The sequence below is a fragment of the Bombina bombina genome, chromosome 2 (assembly GCF_027579735.1).
Source record: "Bombina bombina isolate aBomBom1 chromosome 2, aBomBom1.pri, whole genome shotgun sequence".
Taxonomy (NCBI): Eukaryota; Metazoa; Chordata; class Amphibia; order Anura; family Bombinatoridae; genus Bombina; species Bombina bombina.
In genome coordinates, this window is record NC_069500.1 from 113,893,335 (window position 1) to 113,915,865 (window position 22,531).

The 22,531-nt window shown below is 36.5% G+C and overlaps 1 protein-coding gene across 2 annotated transcripts in view; it reads right to left on the bottom strand.

Moving 5' to 3' along the window:
- Nucleotides 1-5,729: 5,729 nt before the first annotated feature.
- DAB2 (DAB adaptor protein 2) overlaps nt 5,730-22,531 on the bottom strand; it is a 347,304-nt gene continuing 330,502 nt past the window's right edge. For both annotated transcript variants that reach the window (XM_053701226.1, XM_053701225.1), the window contains one exon: nt 5,730-6,852. The gene's annotated coding sequence lies outside the window, so the exon portion shown is untranslated. The remainder of the gene's footprint in view (nt 6,853-22,531) is intronic.

The following is a 22,531-nucleotide window of genomic DNA, read 5'->3' on the forward strand; positions in this document are numbered from 1 at the left end:
TAACTAAACTCTAAAACTACCTTCCTCACTCTGGAAAATTTCAAATATGACTGAATCCCTTTACCTAACCTGTTGTAGAGCTTCCCTCTGAATATATCGCCCTACTGGAGTGAGATGAATCCAAGTAAAAGGTTACTCCCCTGGAACGCCCAGCTAACTCCCACAGAACGCCTACACCTATGTCATGTATTGCTATACCTGATAATGAAGACAAAAAAAAACCTCCCTATTATAGTTATAGGAGATATGTATATAAATTTCTATACAGGCGTATACCTCACTTTACAAGCGCTTCATTTTACAGCCTTCGCTAATAAAGCGCTTTGTGGAGCTGAATTTCAACCTCAAGGATTTTGAAACAGCGCTGTAATCATTGTGAGATTGCGAGGGTCACTCTGTTTTCAGCATCACAGTGCACGTGTCTCAGTGCTATAGTCTGGCACATTTTACTACAGTAATTGTCACTATTTTAGAGGTACAGTATTTATTGATTACTAATCGAAATACTGTGCTGTGCTAGTGTTAAACTAAACGTAGCACTATTGCACCCCTAATATATGTTAGTTCAAACATGTTTTTAAACATACTGGCAAGTAAAAAGAAAGCTAAAACTGTTTTGTTTCAATTTAAGGCGGTTTTCACTTTACAGCGGAGCTACGGTCCCTAACTCGCTGTGATGAGCGGGGTATACCTGTACAATGTTTAAATTATATACATATTTATTTAAGTATTGTATTGATTTTAAACATTTTTTTATAATAAAAAGAGCACACAAATTATTTTTTGAAAATCTATACAATACTTAAATTGATATGCATATATAAGAAAAGGCATTCATTTAAACATTGTAAATAAATGTAATGCTACGTTAAACTATTAACCCTTAAGCACCCTCACCCCCAGCACAACCTAACCCTGCTACACTATTAACCCCTTAATCTGCCAATAAACATATTAACCTTTCTACCCCCTAACCTATTAACCCCCAACCACCACAAACACCCCCTAACCTATTAACCCCTAATCCGCCACAACCCACATCCCAAACACCCCTAACCTATTAAGCCCTAAACAACTACAAACCTCATTGCAACCCCCAACCTTTTAACTCCTAAACTGCCAATACCCCCATCACAAACTAGCCATACACCACTTAACTCCACTAACAGTTAACTCCCAGACCTCTAACCTAACATGCCCTAAATTACAGAAAATAAAAAACAATAAAAATAAAAAACAAACAAAAAGTAAGGCCTATACTAAAACTAAAAGTCCCCTTAAAAAAAGTCCATGCCAAAATAAGAAAAGCATATACTAACACTAAAACTTCTCTAAAAATGTCTCTGAAAAGGGCATTATCTAGGGCATTGTCCTAAAGTGATTAAGCTCTTTTACGTGGAAAAAAAAATCACTATTCTAAAACCAAAGTAACCCACCGCCTTAATAAAAAGCCTATCTTAAACAACTTAAACTAAAAATTACCCTGAGAAGGGTATTGCCCTAAAGTGATTATAGCTATTTTACTTTAAAATATAAACCTACCCTAAGAAGATCCCTAAAGTGATTATAGCTCTTTAACCCTATTTTTAAAAAAAAACAAAAAAAAGATGGTGCTGAAATGGGCATTTGGTAGAGCATTGCTCTAAAGTGATTAAGCTCTTTTGAGATAGAAAAAAAAATAAATAAAAGTCTAATTTAATCAAAAATCCCTATCCTAAAAAAGTTTCCTGAAAAGGGCATTTTGTATTTGGTAGGGCATTGCCCCAAGTGATTAAGTTCTTTTGAGATAGAAAAAAATAAAAACCCATTCTAAAAAATAAAGTTCACCCCAAAAAATCCTAACATTCTTTTTTAGGATAGGGATTTTTTTAACATTTTTTTTAGTTTTTTTTTAGAATAGCTAAATCACTTTATGGCAATACCCTACCCCTTATCAGGACAATTTTAAGAGAAGGTTTTTTTTAAGATATCTTTTTTTTGGGGTGGGGGTTACTTTGATTTTAGAATATTCAATTTTTTATTATAAATGTACAAGAGCTGTAATCGTTTTAAGGCAATGCCCTACCAAATTCCTTCTGAGGGCAATTGTTAGAGTAGATTTTTAGGTTATAATAGTGTTTTTTCTTTTGTGGTGGACTTTTGTTAAATGGGCTTTAGTTTTAGGATAGAAGTAACTGATTTTTTTTGTATTTTTGGTATTGCTTATTTTTATTTAGTGTAATTTTAGTATTTGCTATTTTTTGCAACTTAAGGGGTGTTAGGTTAGGGGACTGGGGGGTTATATGTTAGGTAGTTAAATTGTGCAGGGGTAGTTTGCTTTGTTCAAATTTTCAGAGGAGCCATATAATATATAACCATGGGTTTAAGCCGATACATCCTCGCTATACCCCTAATGCATATCTTCGTGTATGGTTGATCTACAAGTTGTAATTATTCAATCTACTATATATCAACAGGCACCAAAGGCCCATTCTGTAAGAGTTTTGAAGCAAACACATCACATGCAGTTTCAATCTTTTTCAATCTTTTCTAAGATGCTTCAGTATATTTGAATAGCCACCGTTTGAATTAGCTGCATGTGTATATGTATGCAAGTGGACAGGTTGAATTACTCATAGAACGAGAAGATTCTTTAATATTCTACCTTGAGAAAGCTCAATGAGGAGGAGTGTTTGAGTAAATTTTGATATCAAAACAAAACCCATTGGAAGGAGAGATTGTGGTTAAACATATTTTGTACCCAAAGAACATTATATCTCAGCGACACTTTTAATACACAGAGGGATAGCCATTTAGGAAGAAAAAGCCAAACAACCATGTAACATACTAAATTGTACATTTTAATACATTGTATAATGAACAAGATCTTGGCTTATGCATTGCAAGGATATTGTAAGGTTACAAAGTCATATAGTTCCAGTTTAACAGAAAAAAAAGCAATTTAACATCATTGATTGGTTTTGTTTTACAAAATAAAAAGTGCATTAATAAGAGAAGTATACAGATTATCACTGGAGGCCTGTTGGGCAAATCACTTTTATGATTAAAAATTGTTCCAGTTTTAACAAGTGTAAATACGATTTCTCGATAGACAATCACTATTTCAAGTCTGTAATAAAAATTAGAGAGACAAAATTAATCATTAATTGAGCCAAAATATTTTGTTCTGAGCTGATACCAGATCAACTATCATTTAAAAAAAAAAAAAAGTCTCCTAACAGTTAAATGTATTAAGCTCAGATATTGTACACGTTTTCACCAATGTGGAAATGGTCTGTTGAATCCTTGAAGACCAAAAATGTTCCCATTTACATTATTGGAAGGTTATCAAATTGATCTGATAGCCACAAATCCAGCTGAAGTTTCTTTTTAAGTTCCCCTTTTTTCGAACGTAGGGGTCCTTCAGTTTGCAGAGTGTATCAATACTATATAAAACAGTACCCAGTTCTAGAGGTATTTTAAAAAAGATGTTTCTCCCCTAAAAATCCAAATTGCTGTCGGGTGGTGAGCAAATCAGTTACTGTGACATATTTTTTTGGTTAAAATGTCTATTCCACGATGATGGCTCAGCCTGAACGTATTTTTTCTTGCTAATTTCTATATCCAGTAATCCCAATTTGACCTTGAGGTATATCTTTGATTTGCATAAAGATCACAAATTTTAAATAATATTGCACCAATGTAACATCTTTTTTTTTTTTAGCTAAATGAAAAAGAAAAACAAAAAAAACAAACAATATGAAACCATAAAGAATATCAAATAACATGTAACAATATCCCAATATTGTACAGAAATTGTGTTATTTTAAGAAGCCAAAGTTAAACAAGACTGGTTCCATTAAAAATAATGAGTAGAAATCATTAAAGTTCTGTTAAAAAAAAAGCCAAATTAATTCATTAGTTAATTCCCTCAACCATTAAGTCCTCCTCCCCACTCTGATGATTCTTCCCTTACTAAGCTACAGCCAATAATATGTTGTAACACTCACTTCTATAGTGAGTAAATATACACACTCACATCATCGTCTCTTGTTTTCTCTACTCAAGTTTTGCGTCTTCTGGAGTTTTGTCATGCTAGTGAAAACAGAGAGTCACTACCTCTTCAAACTCAGTGGTTTCAGCAATGAGTAGTTAAAGGAATAGTCTAGTCTAAATGAAACATTCATAGTTCAGATACAGCACGCAATTTTATGCACCTTTCTAATTTACTCCTATTATCAATTTTGCTTCATTCTCATGGTATCTTTATTTGAAAAAGCAGGAATGTAAGCATAGGAGCCGACCCATTTTTGGTTCAGCATCTGGGTAGCACTTTCTGAATGGTGTCTAAATGTAGCTACCAATCAGAAAGCGGTACCCAGGTGCTGAACCAAAAATGGGTCGGTTTCTAAGCTTACATTCAAATAAAGATAACAAGAGAACAAAGAAAAATTGATAATAGGAGTAAATTAGAAAGTTGCTTAAAAATGTATGCTCTATCTGAATCATAAAAGTTTAATTTTGACTAGACTATTCCTTTAACATACAAGTAGGTTAAGTAAGAGTCCCGGGACTTTGATTTTTAGAAAATAATGCATTAACGTAATTGTTCTTTGTTTTACTGCACTTTAAAGGAAAATATGTGATTTTTCTAATCATGCATTTAAATGAGACCAGCTTTGTTCCCCTTAAACATATTTTTATAATTAACTTAAATGATTCTTAATTATTTTTTTATGTTGGGCAGGAGAAGCACACATTTTTACCAATTATAATTCCATTATATATATTTTTGCCTTTTTTGCAACTGCCAGCGGTATGTGCTAAATGTGTATACACTATGCCCATAGGTGGTGCATAAGATATGCAAGAATTGTGCTTTATTAATACCTGTCCTGGTTATCGGGTCAATGAGATATAGTCCACAAATGAATATAAATGGTGCCTCTTCTTAAATGTAGCTGTTCTGTATCCTGGCCCAATGTGAAAGAGCCATGAAAAAGTGGTTTACAAAAATTACATTTCAAAGCAACATTTTCTAAATGGCTAAATACAGTAATCCTGCCTTGCTCTGTTCAAATATTTGTAATTAACTTCTGCAAGTCAGAGGGTATGTATTGACTTTAGCCATTAAAAACTTGCACTATTAATTATTTTGAACACATTTTAAAGTCCTTTCAACATTTTCACCTCTAGTACATTGCTCAATATGTGATAGGGCAGATGCTGCTTAAAGGGACAATGAACTGTGAAATATTGCCCTTTCAATATATTCCCAGTGATCCATTTTACTTGTTGGAGTGTATTAATTTTTTTATAAATAGAGCCTTTATCGTTACTTTGTCAATTGAAATAGCCAAATTTGCCTGTTGAATTCACTACTCAATTTATCAGTACTTAAGTATTGGCTATAGAAAAGCTTTGTAAACAAGGTTCAGCAGAAGGAATTACACTTCCAGTACAGAATGGGAGTGATACCTACATACTAAAATGTTAATTTTCAAATTGGTCTCTCTAAATACGGGGCTTTGGTTTACAGACAGAGAAAGGAAGCATTTCTGTTTGTAAAAAATGATAAGATAAGGAGATCTGATGTCCCTACAAGTTCAGCCCAATTAAAGGTGTTGTGGTTTAAAAAAAAAAAACAACAAAAACAACTGATATTTCATATGCAAAAATAAACTCAAAGGAATACCTTCCTATACATTTGTATACTCTGTAACTGGTATAAAAAGTAATTGAATAAAAACTTTAAGGAAAACCAATTTAATCACGCACTGTCCCTTTACATCCATGTTGTTATCCCAAAGAACATGTTGGTCATACCACATTATGTTTTCCAGTTGGCCAATAACACATTCTCCGTAAGTCAGATATAAAGTCTTTAAAAACCCCCAAAGATTTGTATATTTACTTAAAACAGATATTAAAAGGGCTATTGTAATGATAAATGAAATGCTCTAATCCGTCAGAGCATGTCATTTTATCACTAGCAACACTGTAAAGCTATGTGTTTAAGCCCCATTAAACACCTAGTTAAAGTATTTAAAGTACTATACAGGAGTCAGGACCCAAATTAGAGCATTCTATTTTATCACTAAAATGTTTCTTTAAGGAAACAAAGCCAACTTTGAAAAACTCTGTACTTTGCCATATATTATTTGCTTTTATATCGGCCACATAAAGATATAAACTATGATGATGAAAAATGGTATGATTAGTTTTAAACATTATTGCATTTATTATGGGGGTTTAACACTTTGGCTTCCAAAAAGGACTGAAATGCACTGCATAGCAGTGCCTAGCAGTACAATTTGGCAACTAATGAGTTAAAAAAATACAGAAGTGTCTGTAGAACTGTGTTACATGTAACAATGCAATATTTATAAAGCCTGTGGAAAAAAATACACTCCCATTTAAATACTTAACTATAAATGGTCTATTTCTTTGATTTCTTTGGTAGTAAATCGACACTGACACATATTGTACTTGCAATCTATTAATAGATATGTTCACTTAATATCTATAACCATTATTAGTAAATAAATAAAAACCTTCTGTGCATTGTAAGCACACTGCACTGTAAAGATGTTTTATTTATTATTTAGATAGTTATAAAAATGGTTATGTCATTTAGTGAATATAGTCCAAATTAAACATTCCAGCAACATCAAGGATATAAAGGTTTTGTTCTTCAAGTGAAGGGTCATGAAATATGAACAAATATTTGAGAAAAAAATAATAATTAATATTTCTCAAATAAGTGCAAATATATTAATTGTTCGAAAAGGTCAAAAACATATTTGGGTCCACGATGATTGGAAATTAGGTAACATATCTTCTGTATTTTGTCGCTTGTGGCTCTGTCCATAGCTGTAATAAAAAAAAAGATTACATTATTTAATTTTTTTAATTGTGCTTCCAATATATTATTAACCACACATGAAAATATTCTATTCTATTCTAGGAAGAGCCCAGTAGCTTATTCCATATTGGATTTTCTGATAATAATGAATTCATTTTTGGATCATAAATTATATTTTAATCCCAATGCTTTCCCAGGGAAATAAGCACAAATTATGTACATTCATATTTAATTTGCTTGACAGTAACAGAATAAAGAACACAGCTAGAAAAAAATATTATACATACTGGGTATTTCATAATATGGTGTTTAAAAAAAATGCCCCTGTTAGATTAATAAGACTTGCTCTGTAAATGCCTTATATAGGCTCAACGTTGAACTTTTTACAATTTCTGATGTAAAAAAACTAAAGAACAGAGGTTCATATAACACGCACATCTGTCTATTATTTTTATTGAAAGAAAGGGCTAATAAAAAGGGGAAACAACATTTAATGAATCCTTTACTGAGGCATCATTTAACTAATGTCTGCAATCTTTACTATTTACTATTTTGTAATATTTTAAAAGCAGTGCTTGTGAAATGTTGCTGGGTAAGAATGCTATGATAATGCCTTGGTAGCCCAAGACAAACAGGATTACTTTAGAGACCATCCTGAAGTCATTTGGTGATCCTCAAACTACTTTAGAAGTCATTTGCACATCATTAGACATCATCAGGTTTGTAAAGTCATCAGCTAAGGTAAAAGATCTGGGTGATGACTTCAGAATGATTAGTAGATTATTTTACTGATTACTTCACAAGCATGAACAGCCAGTGAATGAATCTAGAGTCATCTCATTTAAATATTTTGGCCTGTGGGCATACTTCAGGATGGCTTCTGATGACTAGTCTGGAGTCATTGATCACTTCAGAATGACTCTAGGAAGATCACTAGGGAGCCATTAAGATCTTTAGCACACTGGTTCATAATACATTCCTGTCTTCTCTTGTACACATGGGACTCCATTTCTGCAATGTCTGGAATATTTTTTTACAGGATTTTTAAAATATTTAAAAATGGAATAACTAATTTATCACAAGCTTTTTAACACCCCTTATACATTGCATGGGAACAGTAAAGTGTTTTTGCAATCCTCTAGGAATACATTTGAGAGGATTTGGGACATTTAAAATTCAACTCTGAATTCCTAAGAATTCAATTTGGCAAGTTTCAAAGATTTTTTTTTTTGCTGTTAGCACATAATATTCTATTTTCTGACCGTTTGGGACCAGGGCTATTTTAATTTTCTTTGACTCCCAAAATCTGTTACACATCTGCAACCACCAAAAATCAACCATACTAAATAGTTTCTAAATTTTGTCCTGAGTTTAGAAATACCCAATGTTTACATGTACTTTGCTTTTTTTGCAAGTTATAGGGCAATAAATACAAGTAGCACTTTGCTATTTCCTAACCATTTCTTTTTTTTTCAAAATTAGCGATAGTTACATTGGAACACTGATATCTGTCAGGAATCCCTGAATATCCCTTGACATGTATATATTTTTTTTAGAAGACAACCCAAAGTATTGATCTAGGCCCATTTTGGCATATTTCATGCCACCATTTCACCACCAAATACAATCAAATTAAAAAAATAGTTCACTTTTCACAAACTTTTTTACAAACTTTATTTTTCTCACTGAAATTATTTACAAACAGCTTGTGCAATTATGGCACACATGGTTGTAAATGCTTCTCTGGGATCCCCTTTGTTCAGAAATAGCAGATTTATATGGCTTTGGCGTTGCTTTTTGGTAATTAAAAGGCAGCGGCTCACCACACGTGTATTATGCCCAGCAGTGAAGGGGTTAATTAGGGAGCTTGTAGGGTTAATTTTAGCTTTAGTGTAGTGTAGTAGACAACCCAAAGTATTGATCTAGGCTCATTTTGGTATATTTCATGCCACCATTTCACCGCCAAATGCGATCAAATAAAAAAAAACATTACATTTTTCACAATTTTCTCAATGAAATTATTTACAAACAGCGTGTGTAAAAGCTTCTCTGGGATCCCCTTTGTTCAGAAATAGCAGACATATATGGCCTTGGCGTTTCTTTTTGGTAATAAGAAGGCAGCTAAATGCCGCTGTGCAGCAGTGAAGGGGTTAATTAGGTAGCTTGTAGAGAGCTTGCAGGGTTAATTTTAGCTTTAGTGTAGAGATCAGCCTCCCACCTGACACATCCCACCTCCTGATCCATCCCTCCCAAACAGCTCTCTTCCCTCCCCCACTCCACAATTGTCCCCACCATCTTAAGTACTGGCAGAAAGTCTTCCAGTACTAAAATAAAAGTTGTTTTTTTTATAAAAAAACGAACAAACATAGGCCTAGATTTGGAGTTTGGCGTTAGCCGTGAAAACCAGCGTTAGAGGCTCCTAACGCTGGTTTTAGGCTACCTCCGGTATTGGGGGTCACTCAAAATAGGGTCTAACGCTCACTTTTCAGCCGCGACTTTTCCATACCGCAGATCCCCTTACGTCAATTGCGTATCCTATCTTTTCAATGGGATCTTTCTAACTCCGGTATTTAGAGTCGTGTCTGAAGTGAGCGTTAGACATCTAACGACAAAACTCCAGCAGCAGGAAAAAAGTCAGTAGTTAAGAGCTTTCTGGGCTAACGCCGGTTTATAAAGCTCTTAACTACTGTGCTCTAAAGTACACTAACACCCATAAACTACCTATGTACCCCTAAACCGAGGTCCCCCCACATCGCCGCCACTCGATTAATTTTTTTTAACCCCTAATCTGCCGACCGCTACCTACGTTATCCTTATGTACCCCTAATCTGCTGCCCCTAACACCGCCGACCCCTATATTATATTTAGTAACCCCTAACCTGCCCCCCACAACGTCGCCGCCAGCTACCTACACTTATTAACCCCTAATCTGCCGACCGCAAAGCGCCGCCACCTACGTTATCCTTATGTACCCCTAATCTGCTGCCCCTAACACCGCCGACCCCTATATTATATTTATTAACCCCTAATCTGCCCCCCACAACGTCGCCTCCACCTGCCTACACTCATTAACCCCTAATCTGCCGAGCGGACCTGAGCGCTACTATAATAAAGTTATTAACCCCTAATCCGCCTCACTAACCCTATAATAAATAGTATTAACCCCTAATCTGCCCTCCCTAACATCGCCGACACCTAACTTCAATTATTAACCCCGAATCTGCCGACCGGAGCTCACCGCTATTCTAATAAATGTATTAACCCCTAAAGCTAAGTCTAACCCTAACACTAACACCCCCCTAAGTTAAATATAATTTACATCTAACGAAATTAATTAACTCTTATTAAATAAATTATTCCTATTTAAAGCTAAATACTTACCTGTAAAATAAATCATAATATAGCTACAATATAAATTATAATTACATTGTAGCTATTTTAGGATTAATATTTATTTTACAGGCAACTTTGTAATTATTTTAACCAGGTACAATAGCTATTAAATAGTTAAGAACTATTTAATAGTTACCTAGTTAAAATAATTACAAAATTACCTGTCAAATAAATCCTAACCTAAGTTACAATTAAACCTAACACTATACTATCATTAAATTAATTAAATAAAATACCTACAATTACCTACAATTAAACCTAACACTACACTATCAATACATTAATTAAATACAATACCTACAAATAACTACAATGAAATAAACTAACTAAAGTACAAAAAATAAAAAAGAACTAAGTTACAAAAAATAAAAAAATATTTACAAACATAAGAAAAATATTACAACAATTTTAAACTAATTACACCTACTCTAAGCCCCCTAATAAAACAACAAAGCCCCCCAAAATAAAAAATGCCCTACCCTATTCTAAATTACTAAAGTTAAAAGCTCTTTTACCTTACCAGCCCTGAACAGGGCCCTTTGCGTGGGCATGCCCCAAGAAGTTCAGCTCTTCCATCTGATTGAAGTCTTCATCCAGGCGGCATCTTCTATCGACATCCATCTGGAACGGAGCGGCAGCATCCTGAAGACCTCCGACGCGGAACATCCATCCTGGCCGACGACTGAACGACGAATGACGGTTCCTTTAAATGACGTCATCCAAGATGGCGTCCCTCGAATTCCGATTGGCTGATAGGATTCTATCAGCCAATCAGAATTAAGGTAGGAATATTCTGATTGGCTGATGGAATCAGCCAATCAGATTTAGCTCGCATTCTATTGGCTGATCGGAACAGCCAATAGAATGCAAGCTCAATCTGATTGGCTGATTGGATCAGCCAATCGGATTGAACTTGAGTCTGATTGGCTGATTCCATCAGCCAATCGGAATTCGAGGGACGCCATCTTGGATGACGTCATTTAAAGGAACCGTCATTCGTCGTTCAGTCGTCGGCCAGGATGGATGTTCCGCGTCGGAGGTCTTCAGGATGCTGCCGCTCCGTTCCAGATGGATGTCGATAGAAGATGCCGCCTGGATGAAGACTTTAATCGGATGGAAGACCTCTTCTGCCCCGCTTGGATGAAGACTTCTACCGGATCATGGACATCTTCAGCCCCCCGCTTGGGCTTGGATCAGGACATCGGAGGAGCTCTTCAGGACCGATCGGTGAACCTGGTATGGTGAAGACAAGGTAGGAAGATCTTCAGGGGCTTAGTGTTAGGGTTATTTAAGGGGGGTTTGGGTTAGATTAGGGGTATGTGGGTGGTGGGTTGTAATGTTGGGGGGGTATTGTATGTTTTTTTTACAGGCAAAAGAGCTGAACTTCTTGGGGCATGCCCCGCAAAGGGCCCTGTTCAGGGTAAAAGAGCTTTTAACTTTAGTAATTTAGAATAGGGTAGGGCATTTTTTATTTTGGGGGGCTTTGTTGTTTTATTAGGGGGCTTAGAGTAGGTGTAATTAGTTTAAAATTGTTGTAATATTTTTCTTATGTTTGTAAATATTTTTTTATTTTTTGTAACTTAGTTCTTTTTTATTTTTTGTACTTTAGTTAGTTTATTTCATTGTAGTTATTTGTAGGTATTGTATTTAATTAATGTATTAATAGTGTAGTGTTAGGTTTAATTGTAGGTAATTGTAGGTATTTTATTTAATTAATTTAATGATAGTATAGTGTTAGGTTTAATTGTAACTTAGGTTAGGATTTATTTGACAGGTAATTTTGCAATTATTTTAACTAGTTAACTATTAAATAGTTCTTAACTATTTAATAGCTATTGTACCTGGTTAAAATAATTACAAAGTTGCCTGTAAAATAAATATTAATCCTAAAATAGCTACAATGTAATTATAATTTATATTGTAGCTATATTAGGATTTACAGGAAAGTATTTAGCTTTAAATAGGAATAATTTATTTAATAAGAGTTAATTAATTTCGTTAGATGTAAATTATATTTAATTTAGGGGGGTGTTAGTGTTAGGGTTAGACTTAGCTTTAGGAGTTAATACATTTATTAGAATAGCGGTGAGCTCCGGTCGTCAGATTAGGGGTTAATAATTGAAGTTAGGTGTCGGCGATGTTAGGGAGGGCAGATTAGGGGTTAATACTATTTATTATAGGGTTAGTGAGGCGGATTAGGGGTTAATAACTTTATTATAGTAGTGCTCAGGTCCGCTCGGCAGATTAGGGGTTAATAAGTGTAGCCAGGTGGAGGCGACGTTGTGGGGGGCAGATTAGGGGTTAATAAATATAATATAGGGGTCGGCGATGTTAGGGCAGCAGATTAGGGGTACATAGGGATAATGTAAGTAGCGGCGGTTTACGGAGCGGCAGATTAGGGGTTAATAATAATATGCAGGGGTCAGCGATAGCGGGGGCGGCAGATTAGGGGTTAATAAGTGTAAGGTTAGGGGTGTTTAGACTCGGGGTACATGTTAGGGTGTTAGGTGCAGACGTAGGAAGTGTTTCCCCATAGCAAACAATGGGGCTGCGTTAGGAGCTGAACGCGGCCTTTTTGCAGGTGTTAGGTTTTTTTTCAGCTCAAACAGCCCCATTGTTTTCTATGGGAGAATCGTGCACGAGCACGTTTTTGAGGCTGGCCGCTTGCGTAAGCAACTCTGGTATCGAGAGTTGAAGCTGCGTTAAAAATGCTCTACGCTCCTTTTTTGGAGCCTAACGCAGCCTTTATGTGGACTCTCAATACCAGAGTTATTTTTATGGTGCGGCCAGAAAAAAGCCGGCGTTAGCTAAGCGGGTCGTTACCGACAAAACTCCAAATCTAGGCCATATTCTGTTGTGTAGGATCCCCCCTTAGCCCCCAACCTCCCTGATCCCCCCCCCTAAAACAGCTCTCTAACCCTCCTCATCTAACTTATTGTGCACTATCTTGGGTACTGGCAGCTGTCTGCAAGTACCCAGTTTGCCATAAAATGTTTTTTTATTTTTACATATGTTTCTCTGGTGTAGCTGCCCCCCTCAATAACCAACCCCCACCCCCTCCCAGATTCCCTAGATAGAAATTCCCTCCCTCCTCTCTTCCAATTTATTGTACAACAATTGTGCCATAGTGTAGCGTTCCCACCTGCTCCCGCCCCCGTGCACGCGCCCGCCCCCATGCACGCGTGTGCCCAGGTGCGCTCCCAGTGCCCCCAGACGTGAGCCCGCCCCCCTCTTTCGCACAACCCCCATTGATGGCCGTCCACCGGCCTTCGCTACAGGGTATGTCCTTGGTCATTAATGACCGTTTTTTGTACGACGTACCCTGTACATCGTTGGTCCTTAAGGGGGTTAAATAAAGTGCTATACTGAGTATTTACTGTAAATATTTCACATTCCAATGTTCTGCACATAGCAGAATATGGTATAAGTATTTCTAAATAGATATTCCTATATTGTCAGCATCCAATAAGCTCTGTTCATATTAAAATGCAAACTGCACGGTGGGGACGCCGCTGGTGACTTCCTTGCTGGGCCCTCCCTGGGATTCAACCAGGGACTCAAGGTTCAGAGTTCAGCTTGCTCTGTCTGTGCCATTGGTGGAAGTTTGCTTGCATGGGTTTGTGGAGGAATATTATCATCAGTATGTGTGTCAGCTCCACCCTCTCTGGATGCTAGCCAATCAGGGTAGTGCTGTCTGACTACATATTGAGCAGACTATGCCTTTACTCCTTGCTTTGGCATTGAAGTCTATCCTGTTCCTGCTTCCTGTTTGTTGCTGGACTTCCTGCTGGTGTCGGATTTACTGCTCGTGTGACAAGTTGAAAGTAAATGCAAATGTGTGAGCGCAAATGCAATTTACGCTAGAATGATTACTGCAACCTCAGAGCTCTGGTTAACTGTTTTGTAAAACAAAAAAATGTCACAAAACACATGAAAAAGGTACAGTTAGACTCATAATAACACTATCTAATAAAAATTGCTAAAAAAAATTGCACAAAAATGTATAAGGGCTCAAAGATATGAGGTCTCAGGTGTTGGAAAAAAAGGCAGATAAAGATCTTTAACAGAGATACATACATATGCATGTCTTAATATGAATGTGTCTATATATATATATATATATATATATTTATATGTGTGTGCATATGTATTTATATAAGTATATATTTATTTACAGACATATATACACATATGAACACATAAATACTTGTGTTATGGTAAAAGAAGAAAGCGCAAACTCATATCAAGGTAGACGTTATGTACTTTATTACACACACTGCGGTTAAAAACACTTAAAGGACAAAAAATATAACAAGCCTGTATCCCAATTAGGGAAGAGGAGTGGAGAGTCCCAGAGTCTCAGTCCAATTCAAGTGTCTCTGGTGTCTTTCGGTATTTGGACGCCGTAATCTTCCTCTGTTATATAGTTTCTTCAATGGAGCAACACAAAGCTCTGCCCCCTGGGTGTGTGTAATAAAGTACATAACGTCTACCTTGATATGGGTTTGCTCTTGTTTCTTTTACCATAGGATTGCCTTATTGAGAGTGTTGGGTGACACACCTCTGAAAGAAGCTGCAACCCACGGATTGAGGCTACAGGGATAACCTTGGAATCTGTTGACAACAAAAAGTTTTATTATAATAGCTTAGATGCCTTCTTTTTCAAATGAAGAAAGCAAGAGAACGAAGAAAAATTGATAATAGGAGTAAATTAGAAAGTTGCTTAAAATTGCATGATGTCCCGCTCGATAGGTTCAGAAACTCCACTAAATTGCCCAAACAAAAAAGGGACAACTTAGAAGCTAAGCTAATTAAAACAATAAAGCAGAACCTTGCAGTAAAAGACGTCTGGAGGCTCCAGAACCCTGATGTCAGGGATTTCACTTGCTTATCCAGGGCGCACAAAACACTGTCTTCCCTTCTTATCTCGCAACTGATCTAAAGTTTAAAAATTGGCTTAAAATTAAATTCTCTGATTATCTCCAACATAATCAGGGTCACATAGGTTCCCCCTTGGTATTCTGGGAAGCTGCGAAGGCAGTTCTCAGGGGCGAAATCATAGCATACAGTGCTATAAGAACCAGGAAATTAAGATTAAGAGAGAAAGAAATCACCAATTCAGTAATAAATTCTTATAACTCCTTCTTATTGGAAAAATCAGCTATAAACTGGGCAAAATATATCAGGGCCAAAAACACCAGAGATACATTTGCGATCTTCCAGGAAACACAAAGGGACCTGAGACTCCAAGCCAGAATATACAGATTCGGCAACAAATCTGGCAAACTATTGGCGAATCTGGTCAAAAGGGAGAAAAAGTCATCTCTTATTGAGAGCATCCAGCAGGATGGCACTCTCCTTGATAAGCCTGATGATATTGCAGAGGCATTCTTCAGATACTATCAAGATCTGTACTCCTGCAGGAGTTCAGACTGTACCCAAGCGTCACAATTCTGGAGTGAAATCTCCTGCCCTAAAATATCAGCTGAAATGGCCGATACTCTTAACGCTCCAATTACCGACGCAGAAATAATAAAAACAATTTCAGACCTCGCCACAAATAAGACACCAGGACCAGATGGTCTTCCGAACGAGTTCTACAAAATTATGAGCTCTGAGATCTCTCCTTATCTTAATAACTTATATAACAACATGTATGTCAAAGGTAGCCCAGTAGCCACCTCTTTTTCTGCCTCCAACACCATTTTAATCCTGAAGGCTGGGAAAGATCCTTCCCTCAAGGAATCATACAGGCCCATAGCTCTCTTAAATGGAGATTATAAAATCTTCTGCTCTGTTATTGCTAGGCGCCTTCAGGCACCTTTAGCCAACATTATTCATTCAGATCAGGCAGGGTTTCTTTATAATCAAAACTCTTCAGCAAAAATTAGAGAGGCCATAGTCATCACAGACTACTTTAGGACCATGGGGACGTCGGAGGGTGGGGGCGACCGCGGCGCACCAGACCTGGCTATTGTTTCAATTGATGCAGAAAAAGCATTCGACTCAATCCACTTTGATCATCTCTTCACCTCTCTGGCTAAGTTTGGCTTTAGGGGTAACTTTCTTAACTTTATCATGAATCTGTATAAAGAACCATACACTAGCCTGATCATTAATTATACCGCATTACCACAGATAACCCTCAGAAGGGGAACTCGTCAAGGGTGCCCTCTGTCCCCCCTACTCTTCGACGTCTCAATTGAACCCCTGGCAATTATGGTCAGACAACAATTAGCAGGAATTAAGCTGGGCAACCAGCTCATAAAAATCGTTCTCTATGCGGATGATATACTATTATATCTATCTGATATTAAAACTAGTACTCCCAAACTATTAGACATCATCGCCAGATTTGGCTCTTTTTCGGGCTATAAGATCAATGAAGCAAAATCAGAGCTGTTATGGCTCAGACAAAACGATAACTCTCCTTTGGACATTCCTTTCACCGTGGCTAGAGAATCCTTCAAATACCTAGGTATCTTTATTTCCTCTTCGCCCAGGGAACTATACGACCTTAATTTTATTCCAATCTTAGCAAGCATCAAGGAGAAACTCAAAAACTGGCAATCACTACCATTATCCATCTCTGGTCGGATTGCCCTATTTAAAATGGTCTTACTTCCAAAGCTTCTCTATCTACTACAGAACATCCCATTAATACTCTTAGAGAGGGATGTTCGTTCCTTTAACAGTGCACTTAGCAAATTCTTATGGCAGGAGAAAAAACCTAGAATATCGCTGAGTAAACTTTCCCTCCCGAAAGACAGCGGTGGCCTTGCACTGCCAGATATCCGATCATATAATTACGCCTTCTTGATTCGAGTGGTAGCCGACTGGATCTCTCATAGTAATTATGTTGCAAATAATCCACTGGAGGAAAATATTATTAACCCCTACCTGCCGTTAGCCTTAATTCATTGCCCACCTAAAGAACTACCAGGCGAAATCAAAAAACTCAAATCTTTCTCTAATCCACTGAAGGCCTGGAGGAAAGTGGGTAGTCTTTTATCTTTAAACTGCAAAGTCTCTCAGTATCTCCCACTGCAGGGGAACCCGAAATTCCCCGCAGGCTTAAACTCCGCAATATTCAAGAAATGGCACAATTCAGGCCTGACTAAGCTGATACAGCTTTGGAACCCAGACAGAAAATGTGTCAAATCCTTTGATGAGTTAAAAACAGAGTTCCAAATTAACAATAAGGAATTCTTTGCATATCTGCAAAGCAGACATCTTCTTCTCGAGCTAACAAATGAGCCAGGCTGGAGCTGGACCCTGGGCAAACTGGAAAACTGGCTTACCTTGTTTAAAAATGGCATCAGATCCATTTCTTTCTGTTATCAGCTAATCAAATCTAGCAAAAACGAATTAGAGCTAAGGAAAATTACTTCCCTTTGGAACAAACTGCTTCCACAATCTAATATTGAGATAAAAACTGTTCAATCCTCAATCTCTAAAGTAGCCCAAGCTACTCTCTCAGCTACCTGGCGGGAGATGCATGTTAAATTTCTGCACAACGCATATTTCACTCCTGAGAAGGGCTACAAAATCCGCAATCTCAGCTTTAATAAATGCCCAAAATGCTTGTTTCCTGCAGCGGATCTAATACACATGGTCTGGAGTTGTCCCAAAATAAGACATCTCTGGTGGAAGTTGGAGTTCTGGCTTAATAAAACCCTTAAAATCTCTCCTCTAGGCCTTACGCAATTTAATATTATATTCGGCCCAAAGAATCACAATCCATACGATAAATTCATACTTCTCTCGATTCTGGCAACCAGATATCTTATTCTTAAAAAATGGAAAATGAGAGCAACCCCATCTATCCCGGAGATCAAGAAGTGTCTGAAAAAACAATGCTTACTTGAACAAAGAGACACCAATTTAAATAAAGACGAAGATATCAGGCAATTCTTTGGTAAATGGTCAGTTTTTATCAAGTCAATGCCTGAGGCCGAGATTAATGACTTAATATTCCCATTCAGAAACTCAGAACTGGTGCTACTGGGCGCCTGGTAATGACATCGTGATCGAGATGATCTAGGGTATTCTAGCTGAACTTTTTTATGGTATCGTCACCACGTCTTTGGTCCGCCGCACTGTGGCTCCTTGTGGGAGAGGGGGGGAGAGGAGATCCCCTTGTTCCCTCCTTGCCCCACCCCGTTTCCCTCCTTTCCTTTCAATCTTTTCCCTTTTTTTTTTTTTTTTTTCTTTCTTCTTCTTCTTTATTATGGGCGGGGGTTGGGATTATCTAATTAAATGATAAAATTTCAGCAGAACAATTAATTATTTATTGATTGATGGAAGTACAAAATGTCATTGAATTGTTTAAATGTTCAAATCTGAGATTTTCTTTTTTTGATATTTTTGTTTTTGTGAATCATTGCTGATATGTAAATAAAATATATATAAAAAAAAAAAATTGCATGATGTATCTGAATCACGAAAGAAAAAATTTGGGTTCAATGTCCCTTTAACTATAGGTATTTACCTACATATATCTTAATGCAAAGCACTTTTAGGGGGTGCAACCTTTTTTAATGTGTATATATGCTTTAAGAGATTGGTTAGTATTGCAATATCATTGTTTCTCCACAAAGTATTTATCATTGTCTGTAAATTTAAAGAGACACTAATCATCGATTTTATAATTGTAATTATTTGCACTCCCGGTAACCCTCCCTAACATAACATCTCCTCTCCATTTAGTTGTGCTGCTAATACTCTGTTTCGAGTTCATAAATACTCATGTACATATGTTTTTCTATCGCTATATGGCTGCTTGACGACATTCACAAGGATTGTTTTAAACTATATTTATTGCTAATCACCTCGATTACAAGTTGTGCGTTCGTGTTTTAATGCTGAAAAAATGGTCATTTCAGCGTTAAAACAGCACCGCAGCCATTACAAGTCTTGTCGGTATAGGTGTACCGCAAGCCTTTTAACCTGTAACGCAACATCAGTCCCGGCACTCGTAAAAATTAAGTTTTTTCATGGGATTCCCATAGCTCTGCCATTACGAGTTTTGCGGTGAGGCTAAAAAACCTGCGTTACACCCTAAAACGACAAGACCCGTACCGCCATCTAAAAGCAGTAGTTATGCTTTTTACGCTACAAATCTGTAACATAAAACTCATAACTAAACTGCTGCAAAGTGCACTAAACACCCATAAACTACCTATTAACCCCTAAACCGAGGCCCTCCTGCATCACAAACACTGTATTAACCCCTAATCTGCCGCTCCCGACATCGCCGCAAATAAAAATAATTATTAACCCCTATTCCGCCGCTCCCCGACATCGTCACCACTATCATAAAGTTATTAACCCCTAAACCACCGCCCTCCCGCATCGCAAACACTATTTAAATATTATTAATCCCTAATCTGCTTCCCCCCTCACTATACTTAAGTTATTAAGCCCTACACTGGCACCACTATAATAAACCTATTAACTCCTAAACTGCAAGCCCCCCCACAACTAAATATATTAAAATAAACTATTGACCCCTAAACCGAAAGTCCCTCACATCCGAATCAGCCAATAGAATGAGAGCTGTTTAAATCCTATTGGCTGATTTGAACAGCCAATAGGATTTTAGCAGCTCTAATTCCTATTGGCTGATTCAAATTTTTCAGCAAATAGGAATGCAATTGACGCCATCTTGAAACTGCTCCCTTGCATTGAAAATTTAGTGTACGGCAGCGACCGTATGAAGAGGATGCTCCGCGCCGGATGTCTTCAGGATTGACCCGCTCCGCGCCGCTGGGATCAAGATAGAAGATGCCACCTGGATGAAGATTGAAGAGGCCTCCTGGATGAATACTTCTCGCCGCTTGGATAAGGACTTCTCTTCGCCTGGATGAAGATTGTTCAAGCGGGACTTCAAAAACTGTAAGTGGATCTTCGGGGGTAGTGTTAGGCTTTTTTTAAGGTTTTTTTGGGTGGGTTTTTATTTTAGTTTAGGGTTTAGGCAGCAAAAGAGCTAAATGCCCTTTTAAGGGCAATGCTCATGCAAATGGGGGGGTGGGGGTTTGTAAAAAATTTTTTACAGGTAAAAGAGCTGTTTAACTTAAAGGGACACTGTACCCAAAAATTTTCTTTCGTGATTCAGATAGAGCATGACATTTTAAGCAACTTTCTAATTTACTCCTATTATCAAATTTTCTTCATTCTCTTGGTATCTTTATTTGAAATGCAAGAATGTTAGTTTAGATGCCGGCCCATTTTTGGTGAACAACCTGGGTTGTCCTTGCTGATTGGTGGATAAATTCATTCACCAATAAAAAAGTGCTGTCCAGAGTACTGAAACCAAAAAAAAGCTTAGATGCCTTCTATTTCAAATAATGATAGCAAGAGAACGAAGAAAATTTGATAATAGGAGTAAATTAGAAAGTTGCTTAAAATTGCATGCTCTTTCTGAATTACAAAAGAAAAAATTTGGGTACGGTGTCCCTTTAGGGCAATGCTCTACAAAAGGCCCTTTTTAGGGCCATTGGTAGTTTATTCTAGATTAGGTTTTTTATTTTAGGGTGTTTTTTTTTTTAAATGGGTATTAGAATAGGAATAATTTTTATTATTTTTGATACTTTGTTTGTTATTTTGTGCAATGTATTTTTTTCCGTTTTGGGTGGGTTTTTATTTTTAGATTAGGGCTTGGGCAGCAAAAGAGCTAAATGTCCTTTTAAGGGCAATGCCCATGCAAATGCCCTTTTCAGGGAAATGGGTATATTAGGTTTTACTTTATTTTGTGGGTTTGGGGGGTGAGGTTTGTATACTGTGTAGGGTGTTTGTTTTTGTAGCAAAAAAGCTGTTTACTTTTAGGGCAATGCCCTACAAAAGGCCCTTTTAAGGCCATTTAGTAGTTTATTCTAGATTAGGCTTTTTTATTTTGGGGTGTTTTTTTTTTTTTTTTTTTAAAGGGTATTAGAATAGGAATAATTTTTTTTGGGATATTTTTTTTTTGTAATGGTAGTTTTTTTTTATTTTTTGTGATTTTAGTGTTTTTTATTTTTTGCAATTTTAGGTTTAAGTGTAAGGCAGCTTAGGTTTTATTTCACAGGTAAGTTTGTATTTATTTTAACTAGGTAGTTAGTAAATAGTTAATAAGCATTTACTAACTAGTCTACCTAGTTAAAATAAATACAAACTTACCCGTGAAATAAAAATAAAACCTAAGCTAGCTACAATATAAGTATTAGTTATATTGTAGCTAGCTTAGGTTTTATTTCACAGGTATGTATTTAGTTTTAAATATGTATTATTTAGTTAATAATTTAAGTTTAATTTAGCTCTATTGTAATTATGTTAAAGTTAGGGGGTGCTAGGGTTAGGGTTAAGTTAAGGGTTACGGTTAGGGTTACGTTAGGTTTAGGGGTAGGTGTAGGGGTTAATAGTTTAATTTAGATTTTTGCGATGTGGGAGGCCAAAGGTTTAGGAAATAATACCTTTATTTAGTTGCGGCGATGTTGGTGTGCGGCGGAATAGGGGCTAATTACTTCAATATAGTGGCAGCGATGTGGGGTGCAGCGGAATAGGCACTTAGTAGTTTATTCTAGATTAGGCTTTTTTATTTTGGGGTGTTTTTTTGTTTTTTTTTAAAGGGTATTAGAATAGGAATAATTTTTTTTGGGATATTTTTTTTTTGTAATGGTAGTTTTTTTTATTTTTTGTGATTTTAGTGTTTTTTATTTTTTGCAATTTTAGGTTTAAGTGTAAGGCAGCTTAGGTTTTATTTCACAGGTAAGTTTGTATTTATTTTAACTAGGTAGTTAGTAAATAGTTAATAACCATTTACTAACTAGTCTACCTAGTTAAAATAAATACAAACTTACCCGTGAAATAAAAATAAAACCTAAGCTAGCTACAATATAACTATTAGTTATATTGTAGCTAGCTTAGGTTTTATTTCACAGGTATGTATTTAGTTTTAAATATGTATTATTTAGTTAATAATTTAAGTTTAATTTAGCTCTATTGTAATTATGTTAAAGTTAGGGGGTGCTAGGGTTAGGGTTAAGTTAAGGGTTACGGTTAGGGTTACGTTAGGTTTAGGGGTAGGTGTAGGGGTTAATAGTTTAATTTAGATTTTTGCGATGTGGGAGGCCAAAGGTTTAGGAAATAATACCTTTATTTAGTTGCGGCGATGTTGGGGTGCGGCGGAATAGGGGCTAATTACTTCAATATAGTGGCAGCGATGTGGGGTGCAGCGGAATAGGGCTTAAAGGGCCACTAAACCCAAAATCTTTCTTTCATGATTCAGATAGAGAATAGAAATTTAAACAACATTAC